This window comes from Phyllostomus hastatus, unplaced genomic scaffold, assembly GCF_019186645.2.
Source record: "Phyllostomus hastatus isolate PE091 unplaced genomic scaffold, TTU_PhHast_1.1 phas_scaffold_46, whole genome shotgun sequence".
NCBI classification, from domain to species: domain Eukaryota; kingdom Metazoa; phylum Chordata; class Mammalia; order Chiroptera; family Phyllostomidae; genus Phyllostomus; species Phyllostomus hastatus.
In genome coordinates, this window is record NW_025334032.1 from 33,846,216 (window position 1) to 33,869,276 (window position 23,061).

Sequence of the window (23,061 nt, forward strand, 5' to 3'; positions counted from 1 at the left end):
CCACTCATTGGTGTTCTGGCCAAGAGCACTGGTTAAATGGACATTCAAGGAAAAATGTGCTATTTTAATTCTTTTGGTCTTAACTTTGATTTCATCTAATATTATTTATATTCTTTATTTCAGTTCAAATGATTTATGTTTTATCACTAGATATCTGGTTGCTTTTTTAATTTCATGTGGATCTTGCTTACAAAGCATATAATGGATCTTAATTTTTGGCACCACCTAAATACCTCTGTCTCTGATAGGAGAGTCCAACTCACGTTGACTGCCTTGACTGCTATATTTGAGTGTTATTCTCTTATACAACTTTATGTTTTTAGAATTTCATATTTACTTAAAGTTATTACTTTTGCTATATGAATTATATAATTCTGTTGCTATTGGTTTTTAAATAGGGTATATACATATTATTCTATTTTTAATTCTTTTAGAGGTTATATTCAACTTAAAAAACAAATTTGGTTCTCAGTTTCTTTAATTAGCTGTATCAATACAGCTAATTAATATCTAACTTGTACTTACTGGCTCACAAACCAATATAAAATGCAGTAATTAGCTATAACTTGTTGAGTGTTTAACATAAGTAAGCCATACTGCTAAGTATTTTACAAGAAGGGCTCTTGATCATCATAAGAAGCTTAGGAAATATGTATTATTTTATATCCATTTAACTTCAGAGAGATTAAGTAACATGTCAAGGTTATACAGGGATTAAGTGATAATGCTGGGATTCAAATTAACTTGGTCCAACTCCTAACTACAAGTTCTTCACCACCGTATACCATTGCTACACGCTATACTTCTTTACCAGCCCAAGTTCATCTGTTCACTTGGAGAATACCATATCATACATCTAGACTAAGTTCAAACAGACCCCCTCAACCACACGTGTGGGAGCACACACATGCACACACTCACATGAACTTCTCACTGATTTTCCAAACATAATTAATTGCACCATTTTTTGTGCTTCCACATTTCTTGCTGCAGAAATCTGTGAATATATGTCACGATGTTTTCTAAATAGAAATTTTCATGCCTGCTTCTCTAACTGTATGCGGAGCTGGGCTTACTCTGCATTCTCAATGTCTGCCCTGATCATTTGCCCATAACAGGTCATGGGTGAGTCTTATCAAATGAACAAATGAATTGTTGGATGTATTGTCTTGTATAACTGGAAAAACACTTCCCAGACAAGTCTTGAATATGCCTGTGCTATAAAGTAAATATGTTTTATTAGTGTTTAATGCATTTAAGGAAATCCAGATTGAACCAAATTTATATTATTAGTTGTTTAATTCAGAAAGTATAGAAATGTCATAATTTTTCTGTGCTTGGGCAGATTGGTTTTGGCTATGGAACTATGGAAGATATATTAGAATGTACAAAAGTAAAATGAAACACAGTACCAAATATTCTGATTGCCACATTATCAGGATCTTAGTGAATAGGACACTAGCAAAAGCAGTAAGTGTTGGTGATAAAGAAAAAAAATGAGATACCTAATTCTAAAACCTTTATTCCAATTTCACTCACCATTAGCTGCAGAAATGTTGACTCCTCCTGAACGGACGAGGAGTAAAGTCCCTGAGACTGACGGTGCTCTTGGAGGTAGTGGAGGGGGTCAGGGGCAGTTCTATCCAAGTCCCGCTGTCAGAGATTATTTCCAGTCAATACCACAAGTTTTGCTGTGTTAAACCATAATGCTTTTATGTATATTTATAGTGCTTATAATTATATATATACTTTTAGAGAATAAATGACACAAAATCATTCTCATTGAAATTCCTATCTATTAAAGCAAAGTTCTTATTAATGAAACTAAGCTTTGTATAGAAATACAATGAACAATTGAAGAACTGATCATTATTCACTTCAACTTCAGCTATGACTGCATTCAACAGCATTCCAATTTCCATGCCCTAAATACTCCTTAGTAATGAACTGAATTAGGTGTGTTTAAGTTCTTCTGATAGATGATAACCTGCTGAGGAAGAGAATTCCATTGTCTTAAAATACGCATTTTACTTTATTGATATTGGTGTTCTACAGACACGAAGACAGTGGGTCAAATTTTCAAACAGTTTATAATAATTTAAAATTTCACATTTAGCATATGGTCAATGAATTAGCTGAAAGTTTTATATTGTTGCCTTCTTGAAACAAATATTTTATATCTTGCTATGAACATATATAAATCTACTATAAAAATTAGCCTCATTGACAAATGAAAATATTACTAATTTAAATATTTTAAGGTAATTAAAAGTTAAGCAATTGGTAAATAGTAATAAACTATGTTTAGATTTGTTTAAAGTGCAATTGAAGATTATAAATCTTCTCATATACGTAGTTTTACATCTTTGTCCAATATTACTGCCTTTTCTTAAACAAATAGTCTTTTAAAGTTTAGGTAAAACTGAGAAGCTCAAATGCTATTTCTTTAATTTAAATAATAATGTGATGCAAAGCAGTGTTTTCATAAATTTCTTAAAGTTTGTTCATATAATTTCCCAGCATACAAGGCCTGTCCAGAAAGTATCCAGCCGTGTGCTAAGAAAAATGAAGACATTTACTGAAGAAGATACAAGATATAAGAAACATTGCACATAAGACAATGACACCTCAGTCCCCTTCAAAGTAGGCACCTTGGGACCTCACACAGTTCTCCAGATTTCCATCAGCTGCCCCATTGTATTTTCCTAAATTTCATTGATGGTCTGAAATTTCTTCCCTTTCAGAGGTGATTTTAGTTTTGGGAAAAGCCAGAAGTCATAAGGCACCTATCTGGGTTGTTGCAGGGCTGAGTCACCTGAATGATTTGATGTATCACAAAAAATCTCTGCATGAGGCATGATGAATGAGTGGGTGTGTTGTTGTGATGAAGCTGCCAATCACCAGTTTCCCATAGCTGTGTCCTTCTGAATCATCTGAATAATTTCCACAGAAGAGTATTCAAGCTTAACACAAAATTTGATGCAGATTCGTTGCTCTACTTACGTAGTCATTTTGAATGCAACAGCTACACAGTACACATGTTCACTCAATGGCATCTATCATCCCCATTGACTAGTACAGTGAAGTCATCTTTGTTCACACATGCTCATTCTAGTCCACTCTCTTTGGCTTCTAGGTTACATCGATGTCATGCAAACTGTTCTCGTTACATTAACAATGGCTGCACTTGTTCCAGACTAACCTCAATGAACACACACACGCATAAAGACTTTGCAACCTCCCTCAGTACACGATTCCAAGACTTAATTCTTTTATGGTTAAAAAATTTTATTTTTTCTTATAACAAGGTAAAAATTTACACACTTCAATTCATATATTTTCCTCTTATTTATTTTCCAAGGATATAGATCTTTGATACATTAAGACATGGGTTAGATATATTAATAAATACAACTACAAAGGAAGCAAATGTTTTCTTTAATCTTACCCTTTCTCACCTCAGCATCACTCTTTTTTTTTTTTTCTATCCAGGAATTCCCAAAGCCTTTTCCTCATCACCTCACCCACTGACATGAAGCACAGACATCAGCATCCATGTTCTGAGGCCCTACCAGCTCCAAGGGGATATTGTGAGTGCTTCACACACATCTCAAGTGAGCCTCAAAACAACGTTTTGAACTATTCATCAGCTTCCAAATTTAACAGATATGAAGCTCAAAGCATTTTATGTCCAGGGTCATATAGATAATTAGCACATAGTACAACTAATATTTGAACCCTCGCCTCTGTTATTCCAAATCTATGCTTATGACCACTCTACCATGTTCTGAATATCTCCATGTTCTGCATAACTGCACCTCTGTCCCTCTCCTTTTCATAACACTTCTCTCTGAGTTACACATTCTTGTGCTTTCCCTGTGCTAGGATACCAAGAGGCTCCTTCTGATACAGAATTAGCAAATGCTCCGCAAGCGAATTTAATGGAAAAAAATTGGGGCACAATGACATGTTTAGAAAGGAATAACTAAATATACTTGAAATCATAATACAATGTTCATTGTTTAGCATGGTTTCATGTAGGTCGAGGTAACCATAATGCTTCCCTCAAAGATCTATTTCCTCAAATTACCTTGCAAGCCAGACGCTTGAGCCCAAGAATTCAAGGTAGTATCCAAGGCACCAAGAGAGAAGGGCACCAAATTGCAGCAGACGAGAAAGAGCCTGAGGTATAGCCTAAGTAAACTCAAGTTCAGGAGCCCAGCAAACCTAGAAAGGACTTACTGCATGGAACAAGTTGGGGGAAGAGCTTTATCTAACACACCCACAGATACAGAAAGTGTTCTTACTAAAAATGAATATCAAGGGAAAGTAAGTGCCCAAAGCAAATGAGTTGTTAATTTAAGCTAATAAATTAGGGTTGGAAGACAGAAATCATAATTATGAGAACAAAGGAATTATATGTACCCAAAAGTTTTTGAACTTTCCATTTGAGTTTAAGCCTTTAGGAACCCAATCACAAGGTCAGTCAGGCTTACAAATGGGAGATAAAGTGTTTGTACTGCACTGTTACAGTGCTCCACTCCCTATTGAAATAGAATCCTATCAGCTTATGTGTAACATACCATATCAAAATGTAGTGGCTTAAAATAACATACATGTATTATTTCTCACATTCTGCGGGTTCATCCAGGGATTCTTTTGTTCCTGACTGACTCGGCTAAATGGACGAACGTGGCTTCACTCACTGGCTGGGACAGCAAGGTCCTCATTCCATGTTGCCTCTCACTCTCCTTGACTACATGGTGGGAGAAGGGTTCTCAGCAGCCGGAAAGGGTTAGTGACAAGAGTCCTCTGCATGCATTACGTTTGCTAATGTCCCATTAGCCAAAGCAAGTCAGTTGACCAGATTCAAATTCAAGTGGAATAAGCAGCAGAATCACATTGCAAAAGGGTGTATATTGTAGGGATGAGAAACAAGTGTGGTCATTTCAGAAACTAACAAAACTCTCTGGAACAAAAGCAGCGTTCACTTAATTTAAAATATTTTTTCCAATCAGAGGGTTCAGAGTAAGGAACTTAACATAAAGAACACATTTCCATATATTTCCTCAGTTTTGCTGATTTTGCAGGAACCTTCTAACTCAGAACCAGGGTCACCACTTAAACACAAAAACACAAGAAAACCGTAACTATCCAGCTGAGAATTTACATAAATATTTGCCAAATCCCACAGATACTCCACAGTTTCAGAATGGCACCAAACATTAGTATTACTTAGAAATAATTCTAAATCTGCTTACACATATAAATAACTCATATGATCAGTCATGACCAATCATCTCCTCCAGGGCTGGGGTCAATTTATAGTTACTTTTCTGAACTACTTTTCAAAATATACATGCTAATATTTTTAAAGGTCCAAAAGTATTCATGTAATGCCGCTAAGGGTACAGACCATTATGGGATGTTATTGTGTTGGCACACACTCAGTGATGGTAACAACTGTGGCTATCATTCACTCTCAGGATAATTTGTTGAGATCTTGTGTCGTTTGATGACTCAGCAGTGCCTTGCACATCACCAATTACCATCTCAATTATTAGTCTGATGGGGTAGATGCCACGGTTTTAGCATTTGCTTTACATTTGTATGTAAACTGTTCTGCACTGAAGACCTCTAGCATTCTATAAGAAAATCCAATTTGAATAATAGTAGCTTACAAATGCAATTTTTTTACTGCATCACTGAAAGGTAAATAACATCATTTGATTTCAATAAAATAAAGTGACAGAAAAATCTTTGTAAGCAAAAATATAACAATAGAAATACATTAGGGTGGAAATTTATAGGCACAACACAACTCATGCTTTAAGATGCATTATAATGATTGTTAGCTGCTGCAATTGCATTTCTTAAAATGAAAAACAAACTTTATTCACTAAATTCATGACAGAAAGGAATCCTGAAAAATTACCTTTCTTTACAATGTCTAACTCTAGTATGCTTTCAATTAGTTAACGAGTTTGATCAGATCAGGGTTCAGACAATGTACACATAATACATAAAAAACCAATACATGCTAGCCAGAGGGTACTGTTATAGGAGAATGAAATGATTAGGTCTTTAAATTACTACTGTTGTTGAATTTCATTCAATTAAATATAATCTCTAAACACCTCCCATATTTTTAATAATCTCCCTTAATTATTGCAAGCAGCAACGTCAAGGAAGAGTTGCCACACTGAACTGGCCCAGTCCTGTTTTATTCAATGCCTTTTAGGGAGAGGGTATTTCTATCCCTTTCTCAGAATCTGTGTCCTTATTTTAAAATCCTATGCAGTTCCAAGCCAGACATCATATGATCCTAGAATAATTTATGCTGACATGTTCAACCTTTCTCCTCACTAACGTGAACTTGAGGACCTGGAAGATCTCAGCTGAGTCCAAGCTCTATCTCAGGCACGGGGATCTCCTTGGAGGTTGCCAGTGATCCCATTTGCCCAAATGGATCCTGTAGCTATTTCTCCTGTGGAACTGCTGCTGGTCCTCTGGCTGCTCTTCTGGAAACAAAGGATATGTCTCCTGTACTCTGAGGCCCCAAAACTTCCTTCTCGCCACCTCCCTCACACTAGGCTGGAAGGACGCTTTACAGTTTTAGAGAAATATTTCCCCCATTTATATGTATGGTCAGTTTTGTCTATGCCCCAATCTTCTCACATTTGGGGGGTTTAGGAATATTCACAGAGGCCCTCTGTATTCTATGTCGTCCCAAAATTCATTCAAAACAATAAACACAAGTCTGACCTTTTACTTGTATGAAATTCATGGTGGGTGGAAGTGTTAAGGGGAAATACAGGGAGAAAAATATCATGATGCCTCAAAATATTATATCACCCACACACCCACCTTGCAGGGTTGTATTAAGATTTGGAAATAATGTATGCAACATTTCTGGTATATTCTAGAAGTTGACCTAGCTATTACTATCATTATTATTATTATTAAAATAGAACCATGCAAAATTACTCCTTAGATTTTTCAGATCCCTGGAACAGTCATTTAAAAAAAGACTAAAAATTACCCTGAGATATATATGTTTTTGTATGTATCAGGTAGAAGACTTTGAATCCCCAAGGACTAGTGATATAGGCAACTTGATTAAGCAGAGATAAGCTGCTGATGCTTTGAAAATTCAATGAAGATCTAAATCCTAAAGACTACAAATCAACTTTAAAATCTAAACAATGATCAAGGTTGTTGACACATTTCTCCAATAAGCAGTGTTATATTCAGCAAATACGAGAACAAATATCGGAGACTTTCAGGGTATCAAAGATGTTACTTTATTGGCCAAGTTTAACCTGCGCAGGGGCGAACTCTCAAAGTGTCCAGCGACACAGTGCCCACAAGGAGCTGCAAACGAGTGCTGCGCCGAGCGCTCACAGCTAGGTTCTTATATAGGGGTTTTGGCGCGAGCAAGCAAGCAAGCGTTTTACAGAAGCTAATGTGGCAGTTAGCTATTTGCTTACAGAGACCGAGCGCGAACAGGGTAAAATTCAAATTTTTAAAACTAAACAAAGCATTGCTTATTTAGTAGCCCCAGAGGAGAATATTTGCATGACACAGGACGTTTGCTTAACTACATCCTACACTCTGTCTCCCTTGTTAGTTCCTTTTAGCTACAATGCGGTTCCTGTTTACTAAGGTCACATTTAGTTCTTAATTTTCTTGTTCCCAACAAGCAGTTTTCCAACATTTCAATTGATAGTTTCTTAAAACCTTCAATTCTCTCTGGGCTCTTCACTTTTTCAGTGCATAATGGTGTCACCAGATATGTTTCTCACTAACCATTAATGGGACTGGATGTTGTTATTCTGACTCCAATATAAACTGTCTCTGCCTTTCTCTAGTTGTAATTTTTTAATAGAAGATTATGTGTATGAGTCATGACTCTAGAACACAGGTCCAAATACACTCAATTTCTTAAAGGACAAGCAAGAAAGGTCAAGATTATATGATCTTGAGACCATTTGAAAAGGTATTTGAAGAGCATGATGCACTATAAAACAGGAACAGATTATCGAATAAAGGGTTTTATATATTTTTAAAATAAGAGCAAATAGCCCTGACACCAAGGCCATTAGGTGTTTTGACATTATTTAAGGTGAGATAGGTGTATCACCTAAGCGAGGAGGTGACCTTGATGGGCTGCGACAGTGCCCTTGGAGCCACACGTGGAGAAGTGGCCATTTTCAGAAAACATTGTATAAAAAGCCAACTCTTAGGCACCCAGCGTCAGTACAACAGAGGAAGCCTTTAGCCCCTTTAGCATCACTGAACCTCCAACTGCTTCTGAGTCACAATCCTATCCAGATAGTAAAGGGCTTAGAAAAAGAAAGTGGAACAGAACATTGGCCACTCGACCAATCTGAGTCAGGAGGCCAATGAAAAATAAATAAACCCTTTTATTTACTTTAAATCATAGTTAACTATCAGCTAATAATGAGACCCAATGTCCATCATATTCTGATTAAAATGTATTAAGAATTATTTAAATGGAGCAGGGAAGGAGTAAATAACACATGAAAGTGTTTATTCTGAAACTTTTCTCTACCCTTTTGTATAGAATAGATTGGAATAGAGTCGGAGGGAGGGTAGGAGAAGGTTTACACATAAAATGTTGGTAACTGGTCAAAGATAGCAGAAATAAGATCAATAATCTTTTGAAGGATGCCATCTTTTTTAGAGTGCTTACTCTGAGACCAAATACTGGAACAGAGAGAGAGACAGTGCAAACGGGACCGAGGTTATAATACCAAAGACAGGAAAAAGTAGGTGAACTCTAGTTATGTTTTGGGTAGGTGAATTTATGATCGATAGTCTAAGTCTCTGTGTTAGATGACAGAGACAGAGGATTGAAAGATGACCCCTAGTTTCCAGGATAAGTGGCTAGGTACACAAAGGAGCCGTTTTTTCAAATAGGAAGCAATGGGAGATCAGGAGTTTGCATTGAATTTTTTGTAGTTTGATTAAAAATGTGGTTACTAGATATTTCTAGATAGTGCTCAATGGCAAAATTTCAAGTTCAACTTACCTTTAATCACTATTAAGGACTGAATGTTTGTGTCCCCTCAAAATTCCTGTTGATGCCCTTCCCCCACAATGTGATGGTACAAGGAGCAAAAGATTTTGGGGGGTAATCAGGTTTATATGAGGTCATGAAGATGGCACCCCTATGACAGGCTAACAACCCTTATAAGAAAAGGAAGAAACACTAGAACTTCTTTTTGCCACGTCAGGACACAGCAAGAAGGCACCTGTCTGCAAGCCGGGAAAACACTCATCAGAACACAACCACGCTGGCACCTTGAGCTTGCACTTTCCAGCCTCAAGCATTGTGAGAAATAAATGTCTGTTGTTTAAGTCACCTGGTCTATGGTAGTTTCTTGTAGCAGCCCGAGCTAAGACAATCACTTTCTACACACCATCTGTCTGGTAACAAGCCCCAACGCTCTCTGTGTGCATGTAGATCAAGCCTAGACTCTCCTTCTGAGATTTAGCTTTGTTTTTAGGCTTTATAGACATACATTTGAGAATTGTTAGCAGATAGGCAGTAATGAGACTTATAAAAATGAGTAAAAATCACTCTAGGACAGTATAGAGTGAATAAAAAAGGAAGAAACATATTTGAGAAAGAACATGAAACCTAAAAAACAGTACTGGCATCAACAATATGCAGCAGCAGAGCTGACCTGTATTTACTGCTTTTCCTTTCTATGCAAAGACCATTTTCTATGCTGTTTCATTTCATCCCCAGCACTGATCTCTGCACTGATGGCATGTGATATCTGGCACTAATGGCACAAGGTATACCCCAATGTTTGATGAAATATGATGTCTGAAGTTGGCAAAATATCCAAGTCATCGCCTCTATTATTTCCTTTAGATTTGAATAGAGGCACAAAAAAAGAAAGACTGGTAAATATTTGCAAACTATAAAAGTCTTTCATACTTTCTGGAAGTCAGGAATTTTCACATCCATAAAATACCCGAAGGGCAGGCTAAGCAGACATTCAGGTTTATTACCAGGCTTTTCAGGTTTAAATGTCAGGGCTTTGAAACAGCTCCTAATCTCTCCTGAATCAAATAAATGAGTCATAAATATTTGCAAGCCGTTCAAGTGCATACCCTTACTAACACCACACATTCCTTTCACAGAACTATGTATACATTATATTATGCTGGCTAATGATCGGAGAGGGTATTGTGGCCAATTTCCTTTCTCTGCATTCCATCATATTTTTATAGGGTGCTTAATATTTTAAATCCTTTACATGTCTGTCCTTCTCATTAGACTATGAGCTCATTAATGACTGAGAATCTGACTTAACTTGCATATTCAGAGCTTAGGAATGAAGATAAAATATATCACAAACTTAGCAAGTGATGCTTTAGATATTTTTTCGTATTTATAAAAGTATTTTTAAATTATTTTGTCGAGGGTTAAAATAATAATCACCAGTAGGTACATTTCTGAGACCACGATTTATGGTCAAACAGTATAGGTTTTAGAGGCAGATTCAAAGTAACATCTTCACTACATATTAGTTTTCTCCATTTTCACTTCCCTCCTTTTCCATTTCAGATACTGTGGGCCATTATATACCACTTGTGTGCAAAGAACTTCAACTTTATTACATTTTCCTCTGTCCATGGTTACTCACCAGTTAAAAGTTCCCCCAACCCCTAGATAAACCCACCCAGCTCTCCCCATCATGCCAGTGCTCCTGAAGCACACCAGAGAAAAATCAGCCAACTAGGCTCAGGCTTTATCTCTTCATAACGAAAAGCTTCAAATGTGCACTCAAGATTTGCAGGAATTATACAATATTTATCTAGTAAACCTGATGTTCAATTTCCTAATATTATTTTATAGCATCTTCTTTTTCTTCAATCAGAAAAATCATCAGATGCTAAATACTTGATCTTCACATCACAAAATCCATAAGGAACTGGCACATAATGAACTCAATTTTAAGTGACTTAACTCTCTCTCCTCGCAAATGGTTTTCAGAGGGATACGGTAGGAGATGGAAGAAGTCTTCAACTAGAAAATTTTGCCAGCTTCTTCACTCACATCGCCTTCAAAATTTCACACCTGCTAATACCTGCAGACCTTTTGGATGAAATCTTAACTATAAAACAATTGGGCAAAGTTATTTAAGTTAGGTAAGTTGAAACTGCAAGCCTTCAAAGCATGGCCTCCTTAGTCATGGACACAGTCTACTAACTTTGTTTCCTGTCTTGATCTATCCACACCACCCTTGGTGCACTCCAACAGGCCTGATCCATCCATTCACAAAAAAAGCTTACAGGGTACTGAGTGCCAGGTATTGTTAGAGAAGATGGAGCAACAGCAGTGAATAAAAGTATAAAGTCCCCACACTCATGAAGATTACATTTTAGTGAGAGAGCTATACTTGTATTATATAAAAACAAGAGCATGAATTGGGCATGGAGCAATAACTGCTAAGAAGAAGAATGAAGAAAACACGGGAATAAAGAAGGCCATGTCATTGGGACTTCTCTTTTCATAGAGTCAGTAAAGAAGACTTCATCATGAAGTGATATTTGAATGGGATCCTAATCAAAGTGATGGTGCGAGCCATGTATACCTAAGCCAGTGTTGACGGAGGAGGAAAACACACGGGCTGAACTGGTGTGTCAGAGAAACAAAAGAAGGCCAACACGGTAGTAAACAATTAGTCCTGTCAAATAATTCCTGCCCTGGCTGGTGTAGCTCAGTGGATTGAGCACGGGCTGCAAACCAGGCATCGCAGGTTCGATTCCCAGCCAGGGCACATACCTGGGTTGCAGGCCATGGCCCCCAGCAACTGCACATTGATGTTTCTCTCTCTCTCTCTCTCTCTCTCTCTCTCTCTCTCTCCCCGGCTCCCTTCTCTCTCTAAAAATAAATAAATAAAATCTTTAAAGATATATATTAAAAAAATAATTCCTACACAAGCTGCAGAGGAAACAAGGCCACAGGCAGATGTCTTCATTGCCTTTTATTCTAACTCTCCATCTTTTTTCTTACTAGATTTTTTGCTTTTGATCATTTTTCGTATTTCAGTTTATGTTGCAAGACTGTATTCCATCTGCAACATTATAGTCCTTTAAAGCACTAACTCCTAAGAAAACTAAAATTCAATTTACCCTTGAAATCATCCTTCATATGCATAATGTAATATCTGCTTTATTCATATCATGTCAGATAGTAGGCAGTAGCTTTGAGTGCCTGATTGCCATGTTCAGGCTATTTCAAGCAATATCTGAAGACAAATGCACTGAGCAAACCAAGTTAAACTTTATCTGCTGAAATTCTGAAGCTCATTTAATGGCTTATTAGGAAAAATAACCCAACAGATTGAATAAAAAGGCATTTGTATTTTTTCCATTAAAAAGCCCTTATATATTCTGATGGTGATTACACGAAAGCCATTTTTTGAAATGCCAAATACTTCCTTATCAGAATAAGAATGACACAAGATGCACTCTGACATGTGACTTGGAATCACAAAATAAGTCACTAAAGTAAATGAAAAAAGTGAGAGATTTGAAGCAGGTAGGCCTCTTCCTGACTTCTGCCTCATAGGATGGTATGATATAGTGAACTATCAAGAGCACAACATATAGAATACATGCAATAATTTTCTTCATAATTCAGTCACTATGAAATCAGTGATCTGACATCATGTACGGAATTGTCTACCCAATACTAAAGGGCAAACACTATGTAGAAAGATTCAACATGAGTCCATCCCAATGGGTAAACAATTAAAGCTGATTATTATGGCCACTTCCATTTATAATAATATCTACAAGCTTCCAGTAACATTCATCTTACAAAAATAATAGTGTCTCATAGAGAAATGAACAAAACTAGAAAAAATGTCTTAAAGAATACTGAAATTTTCATTTTACATAATTCAAATGACTATCCAAGGAGTTGTAAAATAAATGATCAAAATTTTAAAAGGTATCTACTCTTTGCTCTAATTTTGTACATCATTTTAATTAGTTCTCAAATAGAATCCTAACTAGATAACATAACTAAGTCAATTACTTGCCATGATAATTTGCCAATACCACCTAGCAGAGGCCACTTGCCAACTGAGAGTGTCTGAGTTTGACCTGTGACAGTGCTGAGAAGCTGGGCTTTTGATTTTAATAACCATCCTGTAAGCCATTGACTAAATGCTTTCTGGTTTGTTTTGTAATCTGAAAAGTAACAAAGCCATTATATAGAGTTTAACAATCATCCTTAGGATGTTATAGTTTTTCACTTACGTTTCGATCTATGATCCTTTTGTGTGTGTGTGAGGAGGAGATGATCTGTGTGTAGCTTCATTTTTTGCAAGTGGATGTCTAGTTGTTTGGGCATCATTTATTGAAAAGATTGTCTTCCCTTCATTGTACTGCCATTGCTCCTTTGTCAAAAATCAACCGACTATACTTATGTGGGTCATTTCTGGGCTCTCTAATCCGATACATTGACCTTTTTGTCTATTCTTTTGCCCATTCCACACCATCTTGAGTACTCTACCTTTGGATTATTTTGAAGTTGAATAGTTTCATTCTTCAAAGTTGTTCTTCCTTCTCGATATTGTGTTGGTTATTTTGGATTTCTTCTCTCTTCATATAAACTTTAAAAGCAGTTTGTCAGCATCCATAAAATAACTTGTTGAGATTTGTATTGGGGTTGCATTGAAATTATAGATCAAATTGGGAAAAATTGACATGTTGATAATATTGTTTTTCTACCCATGAACATGGAAAATATCTCCATTTATTTAATTCTTTTATATTATTCATCTAAATATTGTGGTTTTTACATATATACCTTCTATATATTTTACTTCATACTTAAATGTTTTATTTTGGGGTGCACTAATGTAAATGGTACTGTGGGGTTTTATCTAATTTTACTGAGATATAATTGACACATAACATTGTAAAAGTTTAATGTATTTAATATCAGTTGGATATCTTTATGTATTACCAAATGATTACTATCATAGCATTAGCTAACACTTCTAACATACCACATTGTTAAAAAAACATTTAAAATCTATTCTTTGAACAACATTCAAGTATGTAACAGTGTTATTAACTATAATCACAATACTCTGCCATAAGTCCCCAAGATGTACTCATCTTCTAAGTGGATGTTTGTGCTCTTTAAGTAAAATCTCCCTCTTTTCCCTGCCTCTGAGTCCCTGCAAAACCCCATTCTACTCTCTGTTTCTACAAGTTTGGCTTTTTTAGATTTCTGCTTGCAAGGTTATTAATATGGATTCACTTTCTCTAGTAAATACAAGGGGAGACCCAAAACACCCAGAACTTATTTATTTTAAAAAATTGTATATTTATTCTTACTTGTTTAAACTTCCACCTTCAAAGTACTCTGCATTTGATGCAATACACCTATTGAGATGTTTTTTCCACTGCTCAACATAATTTTTGAACTCATTGATTTTGATGACCTTTTAGCACTTATGCTGTTTGTTGTTTCACCTCTTCCACATTGCAAAACATTTCCCTTTGAGGATTTTTTCCATCCGAGGAAACAAACAAACAAACAAACAAAAGTCTCTCAAGGTGAGATCAGGTGAATAAAGAGGGTGGGGTACAGGGGTCATGCTATTTTGGGTCAAAGACCGCTGAACACTCAGCATGGTGTAGGCAGGTGCACTCATAAATTACCCATCATGATATTGGGCAAATATATTGAAAGTCTTTAAAAAAAATTCACTGGAGCCAAACTCAGCCTCTCACAACAATGCCAGCTGGTACATTGATACAGATGGGTTCCTAGAATGCTCAGCAGGAGAAGCCTGTACTACAAGGAGTTTGCCCTCCAGAAGATAATTATGTTTGTTTGGGGTTTTTTTGGTCACCCTTGTATAGGCCTCATCACATTGTCTATTTCCTTATGTAAATTTTGACAAATTATATCTTTCAAAGAATTGATCCTGCTTCCTATTTTTGATACCTTATCAGGGCTTATGGTTATAAAGACACAGGATCAAGGAAGGAAAAAGATCAATAAAAATGATAGCCAAGGAACATGTATAAAGGACCCATGGACCAAAACAACAGGGAGAGGGGCAGGACTAAAAGTGGAAAGTGGGGGGGTAGATAGGGCAGGAGGGTCATGGGGGAAATGAGGATACCTGTAATTGAATAACAAAATTTTTTTGAAAAACTAATAGAAGAGTCATCATGTAGAAACACAAAAAATAATAAACATCCACATGAATTAAATTAATATTTGGGGGATATACATAATTTATAGAGAAAATCTACCTATATATTATTAAAATTCTATTTTAAATAATAAAAATATTAATAATAATAAAATTGTGATGATCCACCCTTTAAATTTTTCACTGCCTAAAGGTCTAGATTATGGAGAGAGAAATGTAATTTTTAAATTCATTTTATGTTCATATATGTTAATGCATTGCTATTGCTAAAATGTTCTATAGTCTACTGACTTTCAGTGATAGCCTACTTTTGTGTAGCATAAATAATTATAGGCAAACCTAGACCAAAAAATAAGTAATATCAGGAAATGGGATATAGAGATACACACTAAAAGCAATAACCTGTCACCTAATACATGGGAAAAAATCCTCATGATTGGTAAAGTCTACATCTCATACGCTTTTCCTTCCCATCCATTTAAAAACACCAGAGGTGATAACAGGATCTTGAGAAGCTATTTGCATTTATTCTCTAGTCATTCTAAACACTGTACTTTTCTATACACCACTGATGAAGAAATACCCTGAAAAAAATTTTAGCAACACTCATAGTCATGAATTCCAAAAAGTAATTGTGTTTTAATCAATGAAACCTGACAAGTTGTGCTTAATCTTCAGTATATAAGCTTCCCCTGCAACTGCATGCTCACTGTCTCATATGCAGAGTACACAGAAAGAGCTTTTCAAGGAGTTATATATTTTGGAAGTGAAGATGATAGACTTTGCCATGATTCTCTGGAAGAGATTGTTTAAATGTCCCTTATTTAGAACTTCGTGGCAACTTGAGTATGTGCATACTAAGCTAGTCACCTATTTTGCATTAGGTCACATAAAAAACCTAAAGTATATTTCCATCTCCGTTCAAGTAGTTCCAGAACCCATGATCAGTTTCTGAAACAAATCAAAAAATAACAATAAATTCTTGAGACTCTATGGTAGTTTTAAAAAATAGTGTTTAAAAATTAGTCCTATTTCTCTGAAGTTGCATTCTTCCAAGTCAGAATTGAACTGCTCTTTAAGTTATGTCGGTTGTTTATTATCACTAAACTCAAATGAATGCCATTTGTAAGAGATGAAACTAGGGCCCAGAGAGATTTCTTCCTTTGCTTTGCTCTCAAAACCAATTTGCTTTTGCTATAGTTCACTTTCAAGAGCACAGGAAATAAGTTTTATGGATTCATGCACTGCTTTATATAGGGCAGCGATCTGAGTACTTGTAGTAAAGATGCTACAAGAAACCCCACACTTGAGAATAACTTCAGTTTACAGAACCTGACTACCTATAATTCTTACAAATTTCACAACATCAGATCCAATTTTCCATACTCAGGCACCGAGTCCTGCTTTAGAAAGAACATCCTTATATCTATATGAAAAATTGTTGCTAAAGATAACTTTTTACCAAGATATGTCTGTGTGATTTTATTGCATATCTAATACTCTTGATTACCCATTATAGACCACTTTTCTGTCGCTTAGTATTCATCAAGATTCCAGTTAAATCACTTTAGAGTTAAGGGCACTGCTAAAGATTTACAAGGTTTATGATTGTTGATAATGCAGATATTATATTCAGTGGCTAAAATTTATCGTCTCAATGAATATTACTAAATATCTTAATTCAGGACAAACTTTGAAAACATCTTGGTGTTTATATTAGATAACACAGAAGAATGAAAATTCTGAAGATTTTGAAATAGAATACCCATGTACATTGCTCATCACACAGGTATACATGTCCTGCCTGGTTTGAAGGCAAAGACAGACGTAATCCTCTACTGAGTGTGGATGGCATTGTAAACTCATACACGGTGTGGTAACAGTCAGGAAAATATTCCCAGCAACGTGATATTAAAATGTGTGTAATCTTCTGGATTAATTATAGGGCTAATAGATGCAAAACATATTTTTGAATGGGAATGGAGATAAAAGTTTTATTTTACCTCAATCCTATTTTCTTTAAAGTTTACTCTTTTTTTCCTGGTAGCAAGTTAAACTCTTCAACCAAAGGTCAATAGCAAACTTGAAAACTGTGAAAATTGATTACACTGTTCTCTATAGAACTCTTTCTTTACAGAGAGTCTAGCACACAGAGAAAAACAGTGAGGCATCTGTTTTTTTTTACCAAACACCTATTCAGAACATTTACTGATATTGACTGTGCCTGGCAGCCACAAAACTGGATACTGCTCACAGGTTACCATTTTCAGTCTCAGTGCATTACTTTATAAAACTAACCAATCCTCTGTATGATTATTCACAAAGAGGTTTTTTTTAAATATTGAGCCTTGTGTTGCAAATGGAGTCTCACTAACATCGTCTTTCTTAAATTTCCATAACAGTATCTACGATCTTATGATATACAGACATAAGCACAGAAACACACAAATATACACTCATACATGTTCACAAAATATTTCACAAAGTAAGAGTACTACCTTCCTAACCGTACTTTGGCCAATGTCCAGAAGAAATTTCTCAAGTGTGGAAAATGAAAATAATATTAGTGGACAACACATATTTTTCAGGAGAAAACAGGAAATCTGTGAACCCCTAAGAAAGCAGGGTTAGAAATTCATTGGTGGTACTAAATATGAATAGCACCACGGTTGAGACATTCCAATGTACAATATGAAGGTGACAAGCATGAACACAATTTTGAAGAGAGAATAATAGAAGAAAGTGTCCCATACAAATAAAACATATTATGTTCTAATAATTAAAAATATGGGACCAGTGGAAGAATCAATGGAAGAATCATTGAATAGTATTGATAAAACCAAAACAAACATGTTGCAAACAAACATGTTGACATAATGTTTCTGTGACCAGGAAAAATGAGTTCTTCTGCAGTGTTGAAAGAAAGGAATTTCAACCAACACGTGTGTAGAAAAGTTTAAATGTGGTGGCAAGATTTTGTGGCAGTTAAAGGAAATAATTCCCCTTTAGGGACACAGACTGCAGGCCAGCTCTAGCAGCAACCATGCTAAAGCTGCTGTTAATCCTCCATATATTTCTCGGTTCTTGGTAATGATCAAGGTGTCATTCAAACCATCCAACCCAACTTCCTGATTCTTCCGAGTCTTGAATTGGGCCAAGCCCCTGACCAATCCCTTTCTGGGACCTACTGGGATTCTGTACCCTCTATCCAATCAGACCATCTTTCCAGATTTTCCTAGGCTAGGCTCTGCCCCTTGATGTCCCAATTTTGGCTCCTGTTGCACATACCCAAAAGTAGAAACACTGCCCCCTCACTCTAGACTTCTGTCCATGTCAAAAGTTCTGTGACATCATCTGGCTTCTACTTCAAGTGGGCCTAACAGAGGAATTTCCACCTCCCACAGAGAATCTGTACCTGCTGGCAGCACTGGAGATTTGAGGTCCATTTAAAGGACTAAATCTCCTCAGTGTCAGTGACCTGGACTGTGTAAATGTGCCTATAAATGCTAGAGCTTCCTAGTAAACTTAATGGAATGCTGTCCTAATATCTGATTCAGCTTTCCAGTTTAGTAAGCCTAATATCTGATTCCCTTTTCTTCCTACCTTATTAACACTCAGCTAAATACCTACACAAACATTTCTAGTTTGGCATTAAATGCCAATGCCAGTAACCTTTCAAAATATGTGTCCTAAGGAAGGTATTAAAAGTGTGAATGAGGGTGTATGTACAACACTGTTAATAGCATTATTAAAAAAAATAAAAAGAATAGAGTTTGCCCTTAAGTATCTTTTAATAAATATAAAAGGAGGCCAGTTTTCTCATAGCTTATAAGGTAAATTAAATGCATTTTGCATGTGCTATATCTCCTTATGTTCAGTGGTCTCTGACCATCTCTCTTTGTCCTAATGCCACACGCTAAATCTAATGATGGACCTGCCAAGTCTTCCTATGCTCTTCTCTGGAGAATCTTGCCTATGCTTGATGATGTACCCTCTATACATCCTCCCTCTTCCTATCTATCTCCAATCTAGTAATGCTTGACAGTTTCATGGGAGGAATGCTAGTTCTTTATTCTCTATGATCTTCTGGAGCAGTTCTTTAAATCCAATGAAGCAATTCGATGAGAATTCAAGCTCTGAACTACCCTCTGTTGCCTTTCAGTCTCAGAAATGTCTCCCAAAATCACCTGTTTCAAATAAGGTTTCAAAGAGCTGGACAGAGACCTCCCAGTCTGCATGGATAGATTTGTACATTAAGGTTTCCTTTTTTGCTTTTCTTTTCCCCCAATGATAGCCAAATGTGCATTTACAATATGGATTGTCTCTTCATCAATGAGACAATGCAACTCAATAGCAATGCCATGAAGAGTAGTAGCCTGCCTTTTAAAATGCAGTTCCAGATCTGTACTAATTATCTCTAGGCATGGACGTTCAGGAACCTTTCAAACCAAATGGCATGCAGCATCGCTGAGATCTGCAGTATATATGGAAAAGACATGCTTCATCTGCATGTTTCATTATATAATTCTATTCTTTTCTTGCCCTTTTCCAATTATAAATAAAAATATTTTATAAATAAAACTGCAACCCTGCACAGTTTAACACTGTACAACTTATTTTCATTTATTTTAAGAATTATAGAGACATGGTAAATGAAGCACCGTTTTAGTTTACTGAGCAGTATACACTGGGGTTATGTTGAAGCCTGATAGAACAGGTGAGTTCAGCTGGCATCTCTTCTCTAAATGTCTTTAACAGACTCATTCTCCTACTCTCCAAGAGATGAAAGGTCTTTTCATACTCCAAAACTCTGATCTAAACTACCAACCTGCTAACTCAGTTAATGACTCCCTTTTTACTTTGTGTTAAAATGAGAGATTTTCCCAAATGATAATTCCTTTAACTTCCAACTCATCTACCTGCATTCCACACACAGATCCTCTGTCCCGCTGTCCTCTGGGTCCCGTCTGTCCCTGACTTCTCAGTAAAATCACTCACCATGCACCCATGCACCCTTCCTCTTGCCCTCTATCAGAAATTTATTTGTCTTTAGTGGCTATTTCTCATTATTCTTCATGCATCATTTTCCATCACAAAAAAATTTTTAAATACATTTTTTTACCTAACTTTCCCATCAACCTTAAACATCTCTAAAGCATTGTCCTTACTCATGGCTCATTTGGTTTCATTCCCCTTATTTCTGGAAGTCAAACTATTAAGGGATAAAAGATTCCAAACATAATGGTGTCCTAGACACTAAGTATTAAAATCTTGGCATGGTACACACCTGCATGGGAGAATATTATCACGTCATTGTTCACATCTTCGATTACGAAATGTAAAACGAATCTCTATTAACGGCTTTTAAGATTTTTACCCCATTCTTTCTTCCCTTTGTATCAGGGAATAATATTCCTTAAGACAGATCCTCAGGCTCCACCAGCACAGAAATACACATGTGTGCATAGAATTAAAGACAGGACAGGGGAGACTGGTTCTGTGGGGAAGGAGGCAGACAGCGCCCTGGGCCACCGGTCCCCGAACAGAGTGTCTTTAACTAACCTGCTCACTCCCATTCAAGAAAAACTACTGAGAATAATCCCACCTCACTGTAAGGATATATAATATAAATGATAAAAATGCTATAAATTATTAAAAATCATATAAATTACATAACTATGTGCGTATTACAGAAAGCACCGTAGATAAACTACCCATACAGCTATGTAATAAAGTGAACATCATTACTGAAATGTTAGGTGTGATACTGTTCTCAATAAAAACCTAAACTGTAACTATTTTCATCCTATAGCATTTATTAAGAATTATAGTACTGTAGAAGATGACATACTGTTTTAATATACCATTTGAATTTTTAATAGCATTTTATTTTAAATAATGGCATCATTAGTTATGAGCATAACAATTAGAATTATGTATAAGAATGTTTTTTAGATAAGTTCTAGTGATGCTGCTTTAAAATTTTACTGAATATACACTAACTTTGTTTTCAGCATTTTCAATAATTTACTAATGATATAATTTTTCAAGTTTGTTCACTCAATAAATTCAAGTACATATGCAACAAAATGCATTTATATGAAATCACACAATAGAAGAAAATTAGGACTGTGACATACGTTGGAAATTGCAATTCTAAACTAATGCAACACATCACAAAACCTCTGTAATTTAAAACACAGGTCACAGTCTTATAGTATGGGGAGAAGGCGAGACACTAGGAATTGTTTTCCTGTATTGCAGGGGTTTTTTTATTATTGCTGTTGTTCAAAAACCATTGTCTCCATTTTCAGCCCACCACAGCCCCCCGCCCCACCCATCCCCACCTCCCACCCTGGAACCTACCCCCTTTGTCTTTGTCCATGTGTCCTTTACACATGTTCCTTGATAGCCCTTCCCCCATTTTCCCCCATTAACTCTCTCCCCTCTCTCCTCTGGTTACTGTATTGCAGTTTTTGATCACTGAAATTTTCTAGATATCTTTATTTCTGAGGTCTTCTTTGTTGATACACAACATAAAAACAATGGGGGATTTCCTTTAATCAAATCGGGATATTTAGTTTAAGTGCATTTAATAAATTCACTTGTACTGAAATATGTTTATCAATTTTGTTAAGGTTTAATTTTATATACAATAAAGTGAATTATTTTGGCATTCAATGAGTGTTAACAATTGTTGTACCTCAGAAACCAATACTTCAATAAAGTTGCAGAATATTTTCCTCATATCCCAAAGCTTCCTCCTGCCTCTTTGCAGTCCCTCTGAACCTCCCCAGTCCTGACCCTAAACACCAAATCTGCCAGCACCCTGATCTTGGACTTCCCAGCCTCCAGAACTGTGAGAAATAAATTCCTGTTGTTTAAACTACCCCATTTATGGTCTTTTGTTACAGTAGCCCCAACTGGCTAAGACACTTTAATATCTACATGTGTTTATGTATTATTCATCAACTTATAAACTCTTGAGGACAGGAACAATTTCTGAATCAATTTAATGTGTGTAGGTTGATTACAGAGAGCTCCTTCTGCTTATATCCCTCATTTCTCCTTTTACTGTAACGCTGTATTTCTTTCTATCATTAAGTAAACACTTTTGATTCTGTGTAAGAACACTTATCCTCTCACTGAGCTTTCTTTGAGCAAGAGACGACTTGTAATTTCAGTGTTCCATAATTGGGAACAATTTTATGGACACATCCTGTGCAATCCATAATCCTTCACTGCCCTAAATTCCGGGGCCTATGTACTCTGACCACAGACAAGTCTAGGTTTCCCTCTCTGCTTTACTCATTACCTAATTACAGTGCTCAACCCCCTTATTACTGGCCCAAGGCTCTCCTGAGAAATGCTGCCTTTATCAACTCAGCCATTCTCTGGCTAATTGCCCTTCTTGCTATTTGGTAACTGTGATTCTTGGCTTCACCTAGGCACTGAATCCACACATGTCCCAAAAACCACCTCGCACAACAGAGTGTGACTCCTCCCACTCTTCCCGTGTTACCTTTCTGGGCAGCCATATCTTCCACACATGTGAAATGTTACGTATGATAAGTATACACATTTTTATTATGAATAATTGGTGGGACACAAAAACGTGTTCTAGTTATTTTTAATTTTGGCACATTATAAATGCCAAGTGGCTTCCAACTCAGCAATTAGGTCATAAAAATTAAATCATGCGCCTTATATTTTCCATCGATTTTGGGGAATTGGGAATATTGAAATTGACATTAGGACAAACAGGGAAGAGGACATGGGAGCAGCCCAATGAAACAATTTATTAACAAGCATCTTGCATGACACTCTCTTC